This window comes from Bombus bifarius, unplaced genomic scaffold (assembly GCF_011952205.1).
Source record: "Bombus bifarius isolate JDL3187 unplaced genomic scaffold, Bbif_JDL3187 scf7180000008533_frag, whole genome shotgun sequence".
Classification (NCBI taxonomy): domain Eukaryota; kingdom Metazoa; phylum Arthropoda; class Insecta; order Hymenoptera; family Apidae; genus Bombus; species Bombus bifarius.
The window spans coordinates 1-10,976 of record NW_022884711.1 but is presented as its reverse complement, the minus strand read 5'-3'; the positions used below and the strand labels follow the sequence as shown (position 1 = coordinate 10,976).

At 37.6% G+C, this 10,976-nt stretch overlaps 1 long non-coding RNA gene across 2 annotated transcripts; it reads left to right on the top strand.

The window, feature by feature from the left end:
• Positions 1-5,973: 5,973 nt before the first annotated feature.
• Positions 5,974-8,067, top strand: LOC117213225. 2 transcript variants are annotated; one of them, XR_004488608.1, is made up of 4 exons: positions 5,974-6,442; positions 7,093-7,182; positions 7,413-7,502; positions 7,602-8,067. It is a non-coding gene; the product is annotated as an uncharacterized LOC117213225 (long non-coding RNA). The 2 variants fall into 2 exon arrangements; XR_004488607.1 differs by having other exon boundaries at positions 5,974-6,826.
• The last annotated feature ends 2,909 nt before the right edge of the window (positions 8,068-10,976 follow it).

Genomic DNA, 10,976 nt, shown 5'->3' with positions numbered 1-10,976 from the left:
GAAGATGCAGAATGCGCTAGAGCAGTTGCAGTTAAAGCGAAACACTAGAGCAAGAACCGAATGAGACGCAGGCTTCGTTGCAGGAAGTACTGCGGCAACGTTCCGAAGCAGAAGATCGTGTTAATGTAGCTAGTCGCGAACGAACTGAGCTACTGTCGCAATTGGAAGAAAATAAAGAAGAGTTGGCAGAAGTTTTGAAGAAGTATCGGGCAGCTGTGCAGCAAGTGTCGGAGGAACGGAGAATAGTGGCAAGACACGTGGTGATTGGCAAAGTGGACCACGAGATGGTGTCCTCGTCAGATCCTTGCGGCCAGCAGGAGGACTTAGCGAACATCACGAGGAGGAAGAATCTGGCTAAACAACAGCAACAGGATGTTGATGATATTTGCGAATTTACTGAGAAGGATAGCGTTGCGGGTGTGAGAGTTGTTTCAAGTTTTCGGATAGACTCGAAGAGAGTCAACGCAAGGCGAACGAAAAGACAAGGGAAGTCGCACGTGCGGAATCCCTCCAATAATATCGATACGAAGATTCGATATACAGAGGATGTGGATGACGAAGACGACGATGGGATTGTCGAGGACACGATGAACGTGAAGACCTTCGAAAAAGGAGGGATCATAGTCTCGGTAGATGGTAAGTTGTTAACGTCTTCCATGTACGAACCGAGCCTACGAAAATGTCACGATGCTGCCACGACGATCAAAGCCCCTGACAAGAGTGAAATGGGTAAACAAACAACGGAGAGGAAGATAGAGGAAGAGCGAAAGAGGAGCAGTAGCATCGAGGACGAACAGGCCGCGGTGTTCCAAGAGGAACGAGATCAGTTGCGTACAGATGCAAAGAGACGGATCGAAGAGATCCAAGCCCGAGACAAGTGGACGTATAACAAGAGACGCAAGAAGGCGACAGCATACAGGACGGGAGATCTAGTGGCGATCGAGAGGACGCAGGGCGGTCCCCGACTAAAGCTGCATCCGAAGTTCCTTAACTAAAAGTAAAGGTCCTGCGAAATGACCGATACGTAGTGCAGCGAGAGCAGCACGATCACGGCAGCCGACCACATGAAGTGGTGGAATGTTAACGATAGTGATGTAAGTGCGAGCAGCGATGATGAGCACATCTGAGGGCAGATGTGATTGTCAGGAAAGGCCGATTGTAATATCGTAGAATAGCTTTGATTGGAGATCGGCTGAAATTAGAAAACACTGTGTACGTCGTCTTTTTGTAGTTTGTTTACATCCAAGAGCGCCTAGTAACAGTGACGCGAGAAAAGATATGCAGCGTCAAAACAGAAGTACGGTTTCATATTTCAAGGAGTGGCAATCGAGAGGCCAGAGTATGTGAGCCGAAAAGTGTGTGTGTGTGTGTGTGAGAGAGAGAGAGAGAGAGAGAGAGAGAGGACGAGAGCAAGAGCGAGCACGACCGAGCAGGAATGCATTGGCGAGGGTCAGAGTTGATCGAGACGTCGAAGCATAGAGTCGTTAGAATTGAGTTGCGAGTGTTGTCGAGTGTTAGAGTTGTTAGTGAGAGAGAGAGAGAGAGAGAGTTACCAAATAGTTGTCACGTTATTTGATGTAAATACGAGCGTTGCATTTAGTTTTCCTGTTAATCAAACATCGTTTCTCTGTCTAACTAATATCTGCATTTTCAATCCATTATTAATAAATTATAATTAATCGGACAAAATTACACCTTTAATATATTCCGATATTACAATTCTAATGTAAACCCGACATATATATATGTAGATATAGTAAATACTCGAACTTCTAATCGGATAAGTTTTACAAATGTTTAGTAGGGTAAGATTTATTTGTGTCGATAGGATTAATGGCGAAAGCTAATTTTTACTCGTTCGGGCGATTAATATAATACGGTTTATGACAAACGCTATCGTATGATGTAGGCGATGGCGATCGAGATTAGAAGGAATGCGTCTCGCAATGTTCGGAAATAAGTGAACTCGAGGGCGAAAAACTCGGTACAGAATCTTCGTGATTTAAGTCTAACTCTTCTCTGCGCCTCTTTTCTTCCCTTGTAACTTCTGCAGCAATTAATCGTTTGTACCAACGTTCGGCTCGCTTCTTGCTAAGGTGACTTTTATCTTCTCGATTCTTTCTTGTTTTTGTCATCCGATATGATCAAGGTGAAATGAATATCACTCTCTGTGAGCGACTTGTGCGATTTCGCAAGCCTTGCCCAAAGACGGGCAATATTTGCCAACGATGGGAGGAGGAATGCGAAAATCGATAAGTGTTTTCGATAATTGAGAACACCGTAACACAGGTTTAACACAGCGAATAATCAGTTAGATTTAACAATTTAGAAAATATATGTCATTCTTGGCAACTAGTGCAGTCGTAAGCGAGAAATGATTATTTTAATTGGCAACTAGGTTCACTGTGGACAATCAGTGTGGCTTCGTAGGCCTCGCCCAAGGATGAGCAATCTGCTAACGATGGGAAGAGGAAAACGAAAAACCATAGATGTTCTCTGCGTTGAAAACACCGTAATCATTGGTTGATACAGCGAACAATTGTAAACGAAATAGATCGAAATTTTATAAAGTTGTTTTATTACAGACAATTTATTAAATCTTGGCCAAGAACGTTTATTTCAATTTTATATCGTGAATTCAAGACGTTCGGATGAAATCTACGCAAATTGTGTGCTTGATAGTTTTATCTGTCAACTATAGCTGCCGACGGGTGCCTTTGTTCAGAGACAACTTTGTTCGACTGCAAGTTAAAAGAGAAGAGGATATACAATTTCAAATTTCCTACCTTGATTAGATGTAAAGTCGATCGGCGGTATGTATGGCTTGGTGATGTGTCGAATTTTGACAATTAACTTTGATTCCGCAGATGAAGTGACAATACGAATGCTTAATTCGAATGAAGATTTTTTGAAACCCTTTTTAATATTCGATTTCGACGGACAGAGTGACGATGTGAATGGTCTGAATTTTAAATAAGGACTCTTCTACTCTATGTTATTCCCGCTTATTTATAATATCCTAATTGTCGCGTGATGGATCATCTCTATGGGAATCACAGCATTGCTACGTGACAAATTAGGAATTTTCTAACTGTCTACTTTCGCGGATTGTGCTGAAGTTTCGTCTTCTTGATTATCTTATTTACGCTATTCCTAATTTCTCATATTCTTGAGACACGTAGATGCTACTGAAGTTTCGTCTTCTTAATTTCTCGTATTTCGTTGGGTATTAGGGACATGCAAGGTGCGTGATAAAATGTAGGTATCGTAGTAGCTCATATTTTGCTAATGTTGCGTCTGCGATGTTTCCCAGAACTTCCTTACTGATGCCAGTGGAACGTGACAGGCGCGTGCCAACTTGTCCTTGCTGAAGTTACATCTGCGATGTATCTGGTAACTTCCTTGCTGATGCCAGTGAATCGTTCAAGGCGCGTGGCTACTTAGTATTTGCCGAGTCTTCTTATGCGTTAAAATATCATTTTTTTTTTTATAATAGTAAGCTTAATATATTTTTTCATGGTTTGTTTCTTACGGCTGGTTTCTATCAATTTCCAGTATTCTTGCGTTACGTTGTATTGATCATTATTTATTCTTTCTTCGTTACTATCTTTCATTTTATAATCATTTATTAAATATTTATTCCTTCGCTGAAAATATGATTTATTTTGTAACGCATAAAGATTACTATATGAACGTGTTGATTATACAAAATGGCCGCCTGTGAATGTTCCTAGTATATAGTAACATTTTATTAATGTGAAATCTATTATTTATCCGTTAATTATTTGTGACTTTATTTTAATAGTTGACGTACAATTGCAGTGGGAATAATATTATTTTGCATTTATTTAATGTGTGTAATTATTACATGTATTCCGATGCGCACGTGTAAGAGCTATCGTAACAATCCAAGATGGCCGCTAGTGAATGTCTCTAGTAAAAGTGTAGTGACGCGTCCTTAATTTGTTTAATATTGAAATAATTATTCGTCCGTCGCTTATTTTCCTCTATTTTAGCGCAGTTAGAATTTTTAAATGACAATAGTATTGTTTGTGTAATCATTATAATGTGTATATATACTATGTGTTATTTTAATATAATAACATGTGGATTGTGTTATTGTTAATTTTTTTATTTTTATAGAGTGTTCGCTTAATTAATTTAATACTAATATGTGCATAGTGTGTTATTTTAATATAATAACATGTGGATTGTGTTATTGTTAAATTTTATAATTTATCAATAGCACTGTTTTATTGTTGTGTTACAAGTGGTTTATTTTTATAGAGTGTTCGCTTAATTAATTTGATAGTAATATGTGCATAGTTTGTTATTACCAGTTCTATTACGTAACATAACCTTATTTCTCCACGCCAGAATTAATATAATTATGCTATATTAACTAAGTACAATATAATAATTTTTTATCTTAATTGCGGTTGTCGTTGATACTCAGTTAATCAGTTTTGATTAATTCATAACCTATTCCTATATTATTGGCTATTTTCTGTTTCTTTGTTATGCGGTTGTCGTTACCTTGTGCGTGTAATTTGCAGCCTTTACATAGAATAGAGGAGCTAATCTTATACATTGCTAGTTAAAATCTTTATTGTTTATAGGTTCTACAATTCTAATCCTTCATCGCCGAGTCCTTTACTTGGAACGGTTACATGGTGCGCGTTTGGTATCTTCTGGTTCTTCGTTACATGTCTAACACTTATCAAGACTACTTTTATTTATCCTAGAATTGTAAGTATATATATATATATATATGTCGGGTTTACATTAGAATTAGGGTTAGGGGCGTGAAGCGAATCTTCGTTTGGATTACACGTCGTCGTTATGCAATAGAGCATTGGCTAGTGCAAGTACGATTACCATAGAACCGGACAAGTAACCGTGGTAATTAGATACTCGAGAAACTAATGACAATGATCCTAGGTTCAATAACGAATCCGCGGACAACGGGACGGTAGTCGTACGCACTCGCAAAAATCTAAGTCGGATTCTGTGTTAATATTCGCTGACCGTAAGGTGTTAATCTTTTTGTCGATGAGACCGCAAGAGAGAATGACTTTCCGTCCCGGTGATACCTCAGAGGAAAACCATGACGGGGTGTGTCTAAGGACACGAGGTCATCGGATTCGTCGGGGATATCCTACGTTCGGAAAGTAAGGGAAATTGACGTTGCTGCTAATTGGCCAATCTCCATATCGGTAGTTAGAAAAGGATGCTAGCCGCCCTTGCGGGAAGGTTGCTAGTGGGAGACGTCGTTCGTGGAAAAATAGGTCTCTCCTGTCTTCTTGTAACTGGGACAAAGACTGTGTATCTGTTGAAGGATTTTAGGTAACTAGATATTAGTGTTTATAACGGTCCTCGGGCTAGCCGATCACGTACTGCGGAGACGCGTCGGCATCTGGTAAACATCCTGCCCGGAGAATAGGATCTGCGTGTGGCGAGCTACGGGACAGAAACCGTTGGAATGTTTACTGTCACGTGTCGCTACAAATCTTTCTTTTAAGGAGAGCTATAGGGTTACTCAATGCCTTTGTTAGATGGAGAGTTCGTCCCGTTGACCGCGGCTACGTTCGGCGACTAATTGTCGCCTTGAGCCCAAGCTCATTGTCACAAGTCTCAAACAAATACAATTGGGTAGAATGACGGCAAATCGTTTAATTACAACTGTAGATTTTAATTACAATGTTTTTATGGATTTTCCCGAGGTTTCAGAGGGAAGGCACCGGTGTCCTCTTATCTCCGACATATACATAAAACACTATATTTTGTAAATATCTATATAGTAAAATAGTCCGTCCACTATCTTGGTCGCTAAGACCGCTTCGCTAACATCGAATTGTTTTGTTATAATGTCGGAATATTTCCTTGGTTTTCCAGTTTCTTGTTGCTGCCTTGACTGTTTCGGTAGTATCTGGTTCAGTATTCCATAAGTATTCACTTAAGATTGGCAGTAGGCTTCTTGTAACTGCGTTGGCTTTAATGTATATCTTCCGATGTGAGTAACGAGCTTCTTATTATTATCAATTTCTATTCCAAGATGGTTTACAACATTCTTCCCCTTTTTAGGTTATGATTGGTTACCTCGGTATTTATTACCTTCGATATCTTCATACCGTCGTATATTATGTTTTGCAAAGTTGGATCCGTAGCCAATTCTCGTGGAGTTCCTGCATGCACATTTCCTTTAAGGATGATTGGTTGCATACAAACCTCGTTAACTTGTAAGATACCTTTTCTTGTTTGCTAAGACCATTCCGTCGGTGTTGAATCGTTTGTTATAATGTCACTAATTTTTAACTTTCCAATTTTCTCACGTCTTCTTGGTCATTCCAGTAGTATCGACTGCGATTCTTCGTACACATTTACTCCAATTTGGTAGCTGGTTTCTCATCACTGCGTTGACCCTTGTATAAACTTCTTCGATGTGAGTAGTAAATTATCGTTGTCACTCACTTAACCTATCTTAGTTATTTCTTAACTCTTCCTGCACTTATTAACTGATTTTATTTCTTCTTATTAAAGACCGCTGTGTCAACGCTGAGTTATTTCGTTATAATGTCATTAACTTTCTTGATTTTTTCGGTTTTATTTTCCATTAGCGAACTGTAAGTTTGTTGTCGAGCATCAATTATTGATTGTTGTGCTTCGTTTAGTTTAATTGAAATATAATTGTAAATTTTTAATAGTATTATTTTCTTCCATATATATTAAGGCAATTGAAGTTAGTTTATTTATTCGTTTCTGCTGACAGTCGTATACTATGTTCTACGGAGTGGGTCAACAGTTTGTTTCTGCGAAATTCCTGCATGTACGTTTTCTTCTACTATGATTAATTGTGCACTAGGTACTTTTAACTTTCACTGCTTTTAATTATTTTATTGAATTAACATATTGTGTATTTAAATGATGGTTAGAACATAATAATATTCCTTTTTCTTTTACGTTTCTACTATCTGCATGATTCGATAAGCACTGTCACACTTCCTTTGAGTTAGGCACAATATTGTTATAAACATTTAGTAATATTATGTTTTATATTGAAACAATTGAAGTTAATTCTTCCATTTGTTTCAGTTGGCTGTCATACCTTGTGTTCTATGGATATGGACACATAACCTGACTTCGCATATACACTTCCTTCTACGATGAGTAATTGTTCACGAGGTACTTTCCACTTCCACTGTTTCGTAATTATTTTATTGAATGACACATTTTATAATTAATGGTTAGAACGCACATAATAATTTTCTTTTTCCTTTTAGGTTTGTACTATCTGCATGATTCGATAAGCAGTGTCACACTTCCTTTGCTTCAGGCACAATATTGTTATAAACATTTAGTAGTATTATGTTTTGTATCGGAACAATTAAAGTTAATTCCTACATTTGTTTCAGCTGGCTGTCGTAGATTATGTTCTACGGATATGGACACATAACCTGTCTTCGCACATACACTTCCTTCTACGATGAGTAATTGTTCACGAGGTATTTTCCACTTCCACTGTTTTGTAATTATTTTATTGAATTACACATTTTATATTTAAGTAATAGAGCACGCATAGTAATTTTCCTTTTTCCCTTTAGGTTACCATTATCTGCAGTATTCGACAAGCAGTGTTGTTCCATATACTACCGCACTCCGTTGTCTCTTGAAATCGTTCTTGTGGTCTGTTTCGATTGTGTTAGTTTTAACTTGTTCGAGTGTATTGTCCGTGGAATCCCTTTTACTTTAATCTTGACGTTTCGTGTGTAGATTCTGACAATAGTGCCTGGTTTATTGAAGTGTGTTAATATGCCTAGGTGTTTTATATATTTTATATCTAGTTGTATATAAGATATATTTTGTTTATTGTGGTTTTGTATGTCCATATTTGCTGTATATTAAATTGCTTGATATTTCCTGTTTGTTATAAAGGTGTGTATTCCTATCGTTCCATTCCTTTTTCCTTTCCTTTGAATTATTCATAAAGTTATTACGAGATTTGATTAAATTGTCGAATTGTAGGTTATCCTGATTGAATATAGTATTATGTCGTGATTTATTAATTAATTTGCGAGTCACCTTTGGTTAATTGGTTCTTCATAGTTTATCCTTAGTCGAATTATGAAATTATAGGTTATGTTGTACTCTTTATATTTACTATTTCGTTAGAGTACCTATTTTAACTTTGTTATCTCTTATTTGCCCTCGTATACTAATTCTCTATATATGACTACATTTAATTAAACTTTTATTTAAACAATTTCCATTTTCGTTGTATCGTGTGTTCGTTTTGGATATTCGAATTGTCGCTCGCGTTATTTGTATATTGCGTTTTTCCGTTTTTCGGTACGGCACGTGCGTAGCGCGGGACGTGACACCCCCCTCTCGGGGTTCAAATTTCCGAAGGAAATTTGACTGATCGCATCCCTGAGCTCGTTCGGAGCGGATGTAGTGACTGTTGGTAGTTGCTTTACTATAATGGTCGGTGTGATTGATATTCCTTGTAATCCTGATAATATCGAATTCATCAATCGTTGGAACGTGTTGGTGCGTTTTTCAATATATCTGTTCCCTCCAGCGTCTCGCCTGGAAGATGAAATCTGTCTTGATTTTTCTGTATTAGTGCTTCAACGTTTCTTCTTTCTTCTATGTTTAAATGTTCCAGTCGCAACAATTCCATTATTTTGTCGAACCTTGTTTCTTTAGATACTGAAATATTGTTGCACGTAGTATGAGAGAGCGAAGTGGGAATTATAAATTCTTTAATTACCATTGTAGGTATGGTAAATTCGTAATCCCTCAATGTGGTATTAATTACTTTTAGATAACCCCGTCTCTTATGGTTTCTCACAACCGCGTTTCCGAAATAGACTCCCTTAATCTGTTCAATTTTGGGAATAAATCCCTCGTTTGCCTCCGGATTTGCAATATTTATTGTACGTGGTACCGAACTTCGTTTCAGCACAATTATTGTATCGAACGGGATGTAAATACTTCCCCATTTAATATGTTTTTGCTCGTAATGCAGACGAGCTTTGCATCCTGCAAAAATTCGGATCCTAAGATTCCGTTTTGATCGATCAGCAATGATTCATCAAGTACATGAAAAGTAACTGAATGGCCCGCAACCTGTATTATTGTCTGCCCTAGGGTGACCAGATTCTTTGCCGAAATTCCTCGAAATTCAATTGATTCTTGCTCGTTGATGGTTGCTGAATCGGGTAAGGCAGGTTTCTTGATGATATTGATTTCTGATCCGGAGTCTAAAAGTAAATATGTTTTAGTTTTTAAATCTGGGGAGACTATTCGTGCAGTTGGAGTATTTGGGGAATCGTTTGGGTTTATATATTCGTTTCCCTTGCAAGCTACTAAACTTTGTAATATTTGCTTCATGACTTCCATGTATCCAATTACTATTTTCTTCCCTTTCTTCATTTTAGTTTTTATTTTACGCCAAGACGCAAGTTTACTGACACCGATCCAATTATCCAATTGCTTGCCAATAGCATTCAAAATACAAATTTTTGAAAGTACCGCAGCCATGTTAACCCAAAAATATTTTGTATATAGTATAGTGTGATACCATCTATATTTTCCTGGGGGAATCATAAGATCGGCACTACCTACTATGTTACCTACGTCAAATATTAGATGTAGTAACGAATAAAGTATTTTTAATCCAATTATAATCCAATGGCTAGCGTATTTATTCAAGTTTTTATATATATATTCAACTGGTGATTCCCTATGTTCTCCCTTTTGATGTCTTTGAGCTTGTTGAACTTGCGTTTCTTCAGCTTGAAAATGTTTAGAATCCTTTTCCTTAGTTACCCTTTTTTCTTCTTTATTTACTTTATTCACAACACCTTGATTTTTCTCTACCTTTTCAGGATGAATAGCTTCACTGGAAGTGCTTATTATAATTAAATTATTATTTATTTGTATGGAAGGTTTAGGAATATTTTCGGTAGATTTAGAATTATTCTTTGAATTTTTATTACAAACCTTTTTGCTTATAGATTCTGTTTTGGATTTAAGGATAGCTATATTTTTATTCTCTATAGTGTGATCTTCCTTGCAATTTAATGATTTGGCTTTGAGTTCGATAAAGTTACCTTCTGATGGTTTTATAGAAGTTTTTGAGTGAGATACACTCGCTATCTCTTTTTCTATTATGGTTGAAATATTCACGAAATTTGTGGAGTCTTGCTTTTGTATCTTTGCCAAGTCGAACGTGGAGAGGCACTTCGCACTTCCCAGCGGGTCCAATATCTCCGTGATATTAGGCAGTGGATAAGCGTTGCCTATCGTCTCGTCGTTCAATTTCCTAGTTTCTGCTTCATTGTTTAACGTGACATTATTCCTTATCACAGCAACGGAATGGTGTTTGCATTGAAAAGTTGATTAGTTGAAATGGTCAGCATCTCTCTTTTGATTTATATCTCTATCGAGGTATTTATTTATGCATCTTTCTTCCCAGGTTATTGCTCTTGCTTCTTTCCTGACATCTTCTATTCCCGGGTTGTTTAGATGTTTCCGCGACGGCGGTACAAATCTTCAGTCCTGGCGGTTGTTTCCGATGTAGATATTATTGCATGGTGGATGAGCGTTGTTTCGGTTATAATTATTGGAAGGTGTCGGATGTTGGTATCGAATTCTATTGTTTGCTTGTTTTAATTCTCGTGTTGCTTTCACGGCTTGGCGGTACGCATCGTCCAAGGATTGGTATCCTGCTATCTTTACTCGTAAATACACCTCGTTTGGGAGCCCCTTAACGAAAGCTTCCCTCGTGTCTCGATCTATCCTATCTTGAAATACGGTGCCGTACTCGTACCTTTCCCCGTTCATTATTGCCAGTCTGAGATCTCTGACGCGATTTATGTAGTTTATATTCGTTAACCGTTTTTCCCGGACCGAACATATCTTTTAATTTATTCCCGAAATCGTTTAAACTTATTACTTCTGTGTCTTCTACG